This window comes from Cricetulus griseus, chromosome 2 (assembly GCF_003668045.3).
Source record: "Cricetulus griseus strain 17A/GY chromosome 2, alternate assembly CriGri-PICRH-1.0, whole genome shotgun sequence".
Lineage (NCBI taxonomy): Eukaryota > Metazoa > Chordata > Mammalia > Rodentia > Cricetidae > Cricetulus > Cricetulus griseus.
The window spans coordinates 193,050,652-193,063,054 of NC_048595.1; positions in this window are offsets into that span (position 1 = coordinate 193,050,652).

Here is a 12,403-nt window from a genome sequence, read left to right on the forward strand (position 1 = left end):
GACCCATTAAGCTCTGTTTACAGCATTCTATGATTTCTCTAGTCTGAAACTCCAAACTTTTCCTCATTCCTCCTTTCAAAGGCCTAAGAACAGAATGGTCATGGTTACTTTAACAGGAGGCTACCTGGTAGCCAACCACTGTATTGCTTTTCTCATTGCTGTGATAAAATTAACAACAAAAGCAACTTAAGAAAGTAAGAGTATATTTCAGCTCAAAGTTTGAGGGAACAGATCATGCCATAGGGCGGCATATTGATAGGAACTGGTGGGGGCCATGTGACTTCTTCGGGGGACAGAATGAATGGCTCTCCTTATGGCAAGACCCTGGAGATCCTGACCCACTTGGCAAAGACCTGTGGACAGTTTGATGCATAATTCTGGGCATGATCCCAGGAGCGTGTATGCTACATGCTCTCTTTGCTTTCACTATGCTAGCCATAATGTAGGCCTGAATAAGTCATAGTAGGTCATGAAGTTTAAGTCTACATATTTGTATAACTGTTCTGGAAAAAATGACTTTAACAAGAATCTTTGAGAAATTTTAATGAACAGGTGGTATCAGGAGATAATGGGAACAGTCTAGGAACAGGGAATGAAGCAGAATCATAGAAACCCACAGTTCCCTCATTTCTAATAACTGTGCCAATGCCCTAAGAAGTTAAGAGAGACAGACACAAGGACAAGGGATTAAACAGTACCACCTATTAACTTTCCAAGTTATGTTGCCTATAGGATAAATGGGAAAACCTGGTATATCTCCAGAGGAGATGGAGTAATACAGAAGGTAGAATGGATTGATCCAGCTTTGGCTGGTGAGCTGATTGTGACAACCCAGACCCTACCAGATGTAAATATTAACCATTAGAGACTAAACTGTTTCTCCCCCTGCATGAGGCTGTAAGTGCAAACGATGCCAACTGGACATACTGCTCTACCTGTAGGTGTACCTAGCTAGAAAAGTTCCTTTGTAGCTTGCAAGATTTGCAAGACTACTTATGCAGTAGAGATATAGATCAAAAAGGTAATGGTTACTAGTGAGAGACTTAAGAAAAGGAAGGGGAAAGAATGCAGGAACAAACTGCCAATTGTTGTAACCATTTTTAGAAACTTAGGAAGTAAACACTGATTGTATAATTGTTCATGCAAACCATTGAAAGTGTATAAAGACAGCCCAGGCTATCCAGGGCCACTTTTTTTGAATAACAGGTGGTCACAGTCTCTTCTTGGCACCTTCTTTCCAACTTCACCCATCCGTCCCAGGTCATCTAACTGTATGGAGCAAGGCTTCCAGCACAGAACAGCTCTGATTTTGTGACCCCAGTGGGAAGCAGCTGGTCACATGTGCATCCACAGTCAGGAAGGAGAGAGATGAGTGCTGCCACTAGACTCACATTCTCCTTCTGTATTAGTGTAGGGCTGAAACCCAGACTGAAAGTGCCTTCACACATATGCCCAGAAGTTTGTCTCCCAGGTGACTGTAAATACTGTCACGATTAACCATCACACCACAGGAAAGGCCTCTTGCATGTCTACCCAGAATGTTACAGTGAGTGTGTGTTAAGTTCCTCCCTTTCTTAAATAGGAATTTTTAATACAGTTATTCTAGCTCTGCTTATCATTTTATGTACAGCATATGGGTGGAGACATTGAGTGTACATATTTACACATTACATAACTTGCCTGACCATGTGGTGAGACATTTGGACCTGATTAGAGGACTGTGACTCAACAACAGATCCTGGTTGTGGTGAATAAATAGAACTGTGTATTTCTTGGTCACGGAATATATGTGCTCTGTGCAGGGCAAGAAGTAAAATTACAAGAATTTTGTTTAAAGGTTTTGATTTTCTTCATGATTCTAGAATCAGGCAAAGACTTGGTTCATAAACTAGAGGATGCCAGCTTTGTGAAAACTAAAGGGCTGAAGAAAGCAGAAACAAAGGACAGATTGGTCATTTTTAAATTACTTGCCTTGAGGCAGAAAAAGAGGGATGTAGCAATAGAAACCTGGTTCACATGACATTACTTCAGCTTATTTTTGTTGTTATTTATTCTGTTGACACAGGGTCTTATGTAGAGCAGACTAATCTTGAACTCACAATCCTCCATCTTAACCTCATGATTGCTAGGATTGTAAACATGCCTGCTTCCTCTGTTTCCTTTGGTTTGTTTATTGACTGGTTGATTTAGGGGAAAGGTTAAAGAGACTGAAAGCAGTCTACCTGTGAAAATTGCTGATTAGTCTCTCACTCCCCACCTCTGCTTTTCCTTCTCCTTCCTGCTCCCCCACCTCTGCTTCCCTTCTCTCTCTGACTGTCTCCCCCACTCAGGATTTCTCAGAAAGCCAGAGAACAACTTAGTTTGAGTTAGGTGGCATATGACTTTATTTGGGCTTTCTTTCTAGTTTGTTGGATTCTGGTGCAAGAATTTAGTACAAAACAATATTTTTGTTTTGGGTTTGGTTTGGGTTGGGTTTTAATTTTCATTTGGCATTGTTAATCATGTCAACAAATTGCAATGCTCACAAACAAATGTGCTCATTGTCCTTTGGTCATTTTATTAATCCCATCTCCCTTTCAGTGAGAGACTAGCTATAAGCCACATGGCTAAGTGCTATCCATTGGAATGTTGCTGGAAGCAACATACACTGATTCTGGGATTTCTTTCATCATTCCTCCATTTTCTGCTTTTACTGGTCAGCTAAAAGTTCTTAGAGAGTGATAGAGACTCTATATAAAAAGATGCTGCTTTCTATGATGATTTTGATAGAGTCCCCTTACCAAACTGGTTTGATCTGAGTGAGAAATAATACTTAACTGTGGGAGCCACTGAGGTTGTTGGGAGTGTTTTTATGACACTGTATAGTTATTGCATGAATTGCTCCTGATGAATCACACTTCCTTGTACTCATATTTTTATATACTTATACTGACTCTGTCCTTCAGCTATGAACATACCTTTCACCATCTGACATCAATGAACAGAGGTTTGAATAATACTCACAAATTCATATTTAAGCTCCTTTACTGTGAGGCATTCTGCTTGCACCATGTAAAGGAGCTGAGGCTAGTCAGCAAAGGCTTATGGACACACCATTAGTCAACACCAAGGGCTAGATATATGGAAAACAATATATTGGAAAAATGGAGCTTCCAACAAGTTTCAGAGAGGGGAGAGGGGAATGCAGTTCACATATGATGCAAAATAAAATCAAAACGCTCTCCTGATCGCATATCCCAAGTTTTTTTGCTCACTGAATACATGGATAAATGAAATGCATATTACACTGAGCAGTAAAATTTAAGTTTGATTTGTTATACAACAATAACTAAGATATAAAAGTTAACTTATTCTTCTCTGGAAAGTGGCATACACCTGTAATCCTAGCACTTGATAGGTAAAGACGGAGAATCAGGAGTTCAAGATCAGCTTCAGCTACATAAAGAGTTTGAGGCCAGACTAGACTTCATGAAACCTTTTACAAAAAAAAAAAAAAAAAAAAAAAAAAAAACTTAGTGTGTTCTGACTATTATAGAGAGACACAGATAAGGGTTATCTTGCTGGGAAATCCTGACTGAATCCATCCCTGAGGACCCAGGGACCCTGACTCTGCTGAGATTGCTGGGCTATTCCGGCCCCGACAGAGTGCAGAGTTGAGCTGCTTCAGCCCCTGCCTTGGGCCCACCTTCTGCCTGCCCACTCTGGGAGATCCCACCCCGGGGTCTACAGACAGACTGAATCAGTCCCTGAGGAGCCAGGGACCCTCACTCCATGAGATCACTGGGCTACTCCATCCCCAGGCAGTGCAGAGAGTCCAGAGGTGAGCTACTTTGACCCCTGCCTTGGCCCCAACTTATGCCTGCCTACTCTGGGAACTCCCACCCCAGGGGTCTACAGGCAGATTGAATTGGCCGCTGAGAACCAAGCAACCCAGAGTCTGCTGACATCTCTGCACCAATGCTGCTCTCACCCACCTGCAGGGCCAGTGCCTCAGACCTGCCTGCACCCAACTTGAAACCCATCAGAGTATCAAAGCCAATTGCACACACCTGAAGAGAACCCATACACACCAGGAAAGGAAGAGACACCACCTGCACCCACTGGAAGAAGAGACGGGAAGACGACAATATAAGAACACATCCAACAACAGGAAAACCAATATGACACCACCAGAGTCTAGGGACTCTACACCAGCAAGACCCGAACATCCCAACACAGATGAAGCAGAAGAGAGCAAACTTAAAAACAATTTCATGCAGATGATAGAGACCCTAAGAGAGGAAGTCAGAAAATCCTTCAGAGAAATGGAAGAAAAGACAAATCAAAAGATGCAAGAAATCAAGGAAAGCCAAGAAAATACAATTAAACAGCTGAAGGAAACAGTTCAGGACATGAAAATTGAAATAGACACAATAAAGAAAACACAAACTGAGGGACTGCTGGAAGTGGAAAAGCTGAGTAAACAATCAGGAACCACAGATGCAAGCATAACCAATGGAATACAAGAGATGGAAGACAGAATCTCAGACACTGAAGATAAACTAGAGGAAATAAATTCATCAAGCAAAGAAAATCTTAAGTCCAATAAATCCTTTACACAAAATATCCAGGAAATATGAGACACTGTGAAAAGACCAAACCTAAGGATAATAGGTATAGGTGAAGAAAGCTGACTCAAAGGTGCAGTAAACATATTCAACAAAGTCATAGAAGAAAACTTTCCCAACCTAAAGAAAGACATGCCAATGAAAGCACAAGAAGTCTATAGAACACCAAATAGAGTGGACCACAAAAGAAAGTCCCCTTGTCACATAATAATAAAACACAAAATGTACAGAATAAAGAAAGAATATTAAGAGCAGCAAAGGAAAAATACCAAATAACATATAAAGGCAAACCTATCAGAATTACACCGGACTTCTCCATGGAAACTCTGAAAGCCAGAAGGACCTGGATAGATATTCTACCAACTCTAAGAGAATATGGATGCCAGCCCAGACTATGATACCCAGCAAAGCTTTAAATCACTATAAGTGGAGAAAACAAGATAATACACACACACACACACACACACACACACACACACACACACACACACACACACACAAAGAAACTGATTTACAAAATATGCAACTACTATTCCAGCCCTACAGAACGTACTGGAAGGAAAACTCCAACCCAAGGAAATTAACTATACTCAAAAAAACATAGGCAATAGATAATCCCACTTTACAAAAACCCAAAAGAAAAAGCAGGGTAAATCCACATACAATACCACTACCAACAACAAATAAAAAACAAACAAGAATAAACCTTCAATGGTCCTTAATTTCCCTCAATATTAATGGTCTTAACTCGCCTATAAAAAGACACAGGCTAGCAGATTGGATCTGAAGACAGAATCCATCCTTCTGCTTCATACAAGAAACACACCTCAAATTCAAAGACGGATATTACCTCAGAGTAAAGGGTTGGGATAAGATATTCCAATCAAATAGACCCAAGAAAAAAGCTGGGATAGCTATCCTAGTATCTAACAAATTAGACTTCAAACTAAAATCAACCAAAAGAGATGAAGAAGGCCATTTCATATTCATCACAGGAAAAATCATAGGGAAGAATTCTCAATTCTAAACATCTAGGCCCCAAATACAAAGGCACCAACATTTGTAAAAGAAGCATTATTAAAACTCAAATCATGCCGGGCGTTAGTGGCACATGCCTTTAATCCCAGCACTCGGGAGGCAGAGGCAGGTGGACCTCTGTAAGTTCCAGGCCAGCCTGGTCTACAGAGTGAGTGTCAGGATAGGTGCCAAAGCTACACAGAGAAACCCTGTCTCGAAACAAACAAACAAACAAACAAACAAAAAAACCTCAAATCACAAAAAGACCTCACACAGTTATAGTGGGAGACTTCAACACCCCACTCTCATCACTGGACAGGAACACCAGACAGAAATTTAACAAAGACACAAAGGAACTAACAGAAGTTATGACCCAATTGGGATTAACAGACATCTATAGAACTTTCCATCCAAAAACAAAAGAGTAGTCCTTCTTTTCAGCATCACATGGAACCTTCTCAAAAATCGACCACATACTCAGCAACATAGAAAACCTCAACAGGTACAAAAATATTGGAATAACCCCCTGTATCTTATCAGACCACTATGCTTTAAAATTAGGATTCAGAAACAACATAAATTGCAGAAAACCTACCGACTCATGGAAATTGAACAACACGAAATTGCACCATTCCAGGGACAAGGAAAAAATAAAGAAATTAAAGACTTCCTAGAATTCCATGAAAATGAAGACACAACATACCCAAACTTACGGGACACTTTGAAAGCAGTACTAAATAGCTCTAAATGCTCACATGAAGAAACTAGAGAATAGTCACACCAGAGAGTTGACATCACAGCTGAAAGCTCTAGAACAAATGGAAGCAAATTCACCCCTGAGGATTAGACACCAGGAAATAACAAACTGAGGGCAGAAATCAATAAAGTCGAAACAAAGAAAACAATTCAAAGAATCAATGTAACAAAGGGTTGGTTCCTCGAGAAAATCACAAGATAGACAAAACTTTCTCCAAACCAAAAGGCAGAAAGAGAATATGCAAATTAACAAAATTAGAAAAGAAAAGGGGGACATAACAACTGACATTGAGGAAATCCAGAGAATCTTCAGGTCATACTTTAAAAACCTGTACTCCACAAAATTTGAAAATTTAAAGGAAATGGACAATTTTCTGGACAGTATCACTTACCAAAATTGAATCAAGAACAGATAAGCAACTTAAACAGACCTATAAACTCTAAGGAAATAGAGGCAATCATCAGAAGTCTCCTAACCAAAAAAATCCCAGGGCCAGATGGCTTCAGTGCAGAATTCTACCAGAAATTCAAAGAAGAGCTAATACCAATACTCCTCAAATTGTTCCATACAATAGAAGGAGAAGGTTCATTGCCAAACTCTTTTTATGAGGCTGCATTTACCTTGGTACCCAAGCCACACAAAGACACAACTAAGAAAGAGAACTACAGACCAATGTCCCTCATGAACATAGATGCAAAAATAATCAATAAAATACTGGCAAACTGAATCCAAGAACATATCAGAAAAATCATCCACCATGGTCAAGTAGGCTTCATCCCTGGGATGCAGGGTTGGTTCAACATTCGAAAATATATCAATGTAATCCACCATATAAACCAACTGAAAAAGAAAAACCACATTATCATCTCACTAGATGCTGAAAAATCCTTTGACAAAATCTAACATCCCTTCATGATAAAGGTCCTGGAGAGATCAGTAATAGCAGGAACATACCTGAACATAATAAAAACAATATACAGTAAGCCAACAGCCAACATCAAACTAAATAGAGAGAAACTCAAAGCTATTCCTCTAAAATCAGGAACAAGACAAGACTGTCCACTCTCTCCATATCTCTTCAAAATTGTCCTTAAATTTCTAGCTAGAGCAATAGGACAACAAAAGGAGATCAAGGGGATACAAATTGGAAAGGAAGAAGTCAAGCTTTCACTGTTTGCAGATGATATGATAGTCTACATAAGTGAACCAAAAAACTCTACCAGGGAACTTCTACAGCTGATAAACACCTTCAGCAAAGTGGCAGGATACAAATTTAACTAAAAAAAATCAGTAGTCCTACTATATATGGATGATAAATGTGCTAAGAAAGAAATCAGAGATACATCACCCTTTACAATTGCCACAAACAACAAAAAATACCTTGGGGTAACGCTAACCAAAAAAGTGAAAGACCTATGCCATAAGAATTTTGAGTCTCTAAAGAAAGAAATTAAAGAAGATACTAGAAAATGGAAAGATCTCCCATGTTCTTGGATAGGTAGGATCAACATAGTAAAAATGGCAATCTTGCCAAAAGCAATCTACAGATTCAATGTAATCCCCATCAAAATCCATACACAATTCTTCACAGACCTTGAAAGAACAATTCTCAACTTTATATGGAAAAACAAAAGTCCCGGGATAGCCAAAACAACCCTGTAAAATAAAGGAACTTCTGGAGACATCATCATCCCTGACTTCAAGCTCTATTTCAGAGTTATAGTCCTGAAAACACCTTGGTATTGGCACAAAAATAGACAGATAGACCAATGGAATCGAGTTAAAAACCCTGATATTAACCCACACACCTATGAACACCTGAATTTGACAAACAAGCTAAATTTATACAACGGAATAAAGAGAGCATCTTCAACAAATGGTGCTGGCATAACTGGATGCTAGCATGTAGAAGACTTTAGATAGATCCAAGTCTATCACCATACACACAACTTAAGTCCAAATGGATCAAAGACCTCAACATAAATCCAGCCACACTGAACGTATTAGAAGACATAGTAGAAAATACCCTTGAATTAATTGGTACAGGAGACTGCTTCCTGAACATAACACCAGTAGCACAGACACTGAGATACACAATTAATAAATGGGACCTCCTGAAACTGAGAAGCTTCTGTAAGGCAAAGGACACAGTCAAAAAGACAAAACGACAGCCCACGGGTTGGGAAAAGCTATTCACCAACCCCACACCCGACAGAGGGCTGATCCCCAAAGTTTACAAAGAACTCAAGAAGCTAGTCTCCAAAATACCAAATAATCCAATTAAAAAGTGGGGTACAGAACTAAATAGACAATACTCAATAGAGGAATCTAAAATGGCTGAAAGACACATAAGAAAGTGTTCAACATCCTTAGCCATCGGGGAAATGCAAATCAAAACAACTCTGAGATACCATCTTACACCTGTCAGAATGGCTAAAATCAAAAATCAGCAATGACAGTTTATGGTGGAGAGGTTGTGGAGAAAGGGGAACACTCCTCCACTGCTGGTGGGAGTGTCAACTTGTACAGCCACTTTGGAAATCTGTATGCTGATTCCCCAGGAAATTGGGAATCAGTCTACCACAAGATCCAGCAATTCCACTTTTAGGTATATACCCAAAAGAAGCACATTCCTACAATAAGGACATCTGTTCAACTATGTTCATAGCAGCATTATTTGTAATAGCCAGAACGTGGAAACAACCTAGATGCCCCTCAACTGAAGAATGGATAGAGAAAATGTGGTACATTTACACAATTACTCAGAAAAAAAAAAAGACAATGGAATCTTGAAATTCACAGGCAAATGGCAGGAACTAGAAGAAACCATTCTGAGCAAGGTAACTCAGTCACAAAAAGACAGGCATTGTATGTACTCACTCATATGTGGATTTTAGACATAGAGTAAAAGATTGCCAGCCTGCAGCCCAGGCTGCCGGAGAGGCTGGTAAACAAGGAGGACCCTAAGAGAGACATACATGGTCCCCTGGAGAAGGGGAAAGGGACAAGATCTCCTGAGCAAATTGGGAGCATGGGGGAAGGGAGAGGGAACTATGAGAATGAGAAGAGGAGAAGAGGAGGGATGAGGAAGACGTGATGGGACAGGGAGGTTGAGTTGGGGGAAGAACAGAAGAGAGCAAGATAAGAGATAATATAATAGAGGGAGACATTATAAGTTCAAAGAGAAATCAGGTACAAGGGAAATGTCTGGAGAGCTACAAAGATGACACCAGCTAACAATCTAAGCAACAGAGGAGAGGCTGCCTTAAATGCCCTCCCCTGATAATGAGATTGACGACTAATTCATATGCGATCGTATAGCCTTCATCCAGCACTGGTGGAAGTAGAAGCAGACACCCACAGCTAAACCTTGAACTGAACTGAAATCCAGATGCAGAGAAGGGGGACTGATGAGCAAAGGGGTCCATACCAGGCTTGTGAAACCCATAGAAACAGCTGACCTGAACAAGGGAAAACTCTTGGTCCCCAGACTGATAGCTGGGAAACCAGCATGGGACTTATCCAGACTCCCTGAATGTGGGTGTCAGTGAGGAGACCTTGGAAATCATGGAGCCTATTGTAGTGGATCAGTACTTATTGCTACTATAGGAATGGACTTTAAGAGCCCATCCCACATGGAGGGATACTCCCTGAGCATAGACACAAGGGGTTGGCCTAGGCCTTATCCCAAAGAATATAACAGACTTTGAAGACCCCTATGGAAGTCCTCACCCTTCCTGGGGAGCAGAATGGGTAGGGCGTTAGTGCGGGGGGGGGGGGGGGAGACCTGGGATTGACATGTAAAATAATTTTCTTTCTAATTAAAAAAAAGGAAAAAAGGGGTTATCTTGTCCAGAAGCAACTGGGCCAAGAAAATTGACTGGAACAGCTTCAGTTTCTACCCATCTGCCCAAACACTGGTGGTGTCAGCATTTTGACATGCTTAGAAACAACTCATGGCATACCAGCATGCTATGTCGAGAGCTCTGGAAAGTTCTCTAGATGGTTCTCTTCTGTCTTTGGAATTATCCTGTTGCTGTAAAAGTTAAGATGGAACCACCCTGCTTTTGTTATTGCTGTTACAGATATTTTCTTCCATGCTTTGTCCCCTTACCACACACATTTTCTACCACTCCAACCCCTTCTTGTTTAGGTCGATCATTTGGGGTCTTTTATTTCAAGGGTTGTTGTCTTTTGGCTCCCTAAAACTTGAAGGAGAAAAGTCATATACCACTAGGCAAAAAGGATCCTGATCAAAGTCCCATTTGGAAAAGCAACAACGAAAAATTTTGGCAGATTTGGGAGGTCAAAAATATGTAGAAGCTAATACATACAGAAACGGTGCTGTTATGGTTTGAGTATGTGTTGTCACCACTAAAACTCATGATGAAGTTTCATCTTCATTATGAGGTATTAAGACAATAGAAACATGATCCATATGCAGTATTCACCAGTTAGGCCTTTACAGGTGGTTAGGATTAGATAAGGTCACAAGAGAGAGATGCCCAAGGTTGACTGATGATGGCTTTACAGGGGTGTGGGGGAGTGGACATTCATTAGTTATTTTATTTTTCTGTTTCAAAGATAAAAGTACTACAGCAAAAAGCAACTTAGGGAAGAATTTATTCTGGCTTGTAGTTCCAGAGGGTTAGATAGCCTTAATGGCAGGAGGAGGAACATGAGAAATTACATCTCAGCCTCATACAGGAAGCAGATATAGACAGAGAAACAGAGCAGGAAGTGGGGACAGTTCTGTAAACCTTCAAAGACTGCCCCAAGTGATGCACTTCCTCCACCAAAGCTTTATCTCCTAAAGAGGACTTGGCGACCAAGTTTTCAAATATATGAGCCTATAGAGGACATTTTTTCATTGTAACCATAATAGGGCAGGAGGAGGGTTAAGCATACACATGGACTCCCTGTTTCTTTTTTCTTTTTACTTTCTTTTTCTTTATTCTTTGAGTCTTTCACATCTTCCATCTTGATTCGATTCATTTCCCCATCCTTTCATATTCTCCCCTCTGCCCTTACAACTTCCCTCCAAAATAAAACAAATTTTAGTAGAAGAAAAGAAAAGAAAAAGGGAAAAATCTCATAATGGAAGCTGTCGTGTGGCATGGTGAGTCACACAGTAAACCCTTTTGTCCATTTATTTTTAGTTGCAAGTGTTCATTGCAAAGAGTCATTTGTCTGCTTCAAGGCTCTGGCTTCTATACATTATTGATGGTGGGTCCTCATTGGAACTTCTTTTGGATATCCTCTTGGATGCCCTGTGTTGTAGAGATCCTGCAGCTTTGGTTCTGCAGGACTGGCCCCATCACATGCTCCCACAGATTATAGATGGGGTGGATGTTGGGGTGGGCTAACTGGGTAGTTTCAGGGTTGGTCAGCCTTCCAGTTCTCCCCTGTCCTCACCACCAGGGTGAGCTCTTCAGCATTGCCCTGGCTAGTTCATCCCTTGTAGCAGTGAACAAAGAGTAGGACCCTCAGGTTTGACTCTCCCAGACTCACACCACAGAGCCATCTCTACTATGTTCCCAGACAAGGTGCAGGGGTCACTGTCCAAAGTGGTGAGGAGCAGGGACAACTCTTCTACTCTTAAGATCTCAGGGCTAGTTCTCCCACCTGCCATAGGCAGGGAGGGGCAGACTCCATGTTTCTTGCCATGTGATTCTCTTAAGAGACTTGATCATCGACAATACCCTATATAATTTGGCCCCTTGGCTCTAGACCACAACTTTGAGCTAAAAGAAACACATTTTCTTTATAAAAGATCCAGTCTTCCAGTCTTGTATTATGACTAGAAAAAAGGACTAAAACAGATGCTCTCCTAAGTAGACTCCTGGAGTGACCCCTCTCCCCCAAGAAAAAATAATGATGGGATATGTGTAGGCAAGTAGGACTCTTCGTGATAAACATAAGTAGAGGGGTCTAGAATTGGCAAAGACAAATACCAGGGAATAAGTAATGAATGACTTGGCATGACCTATATAGACAAGAAAGGATCAGAAACAACCAAATG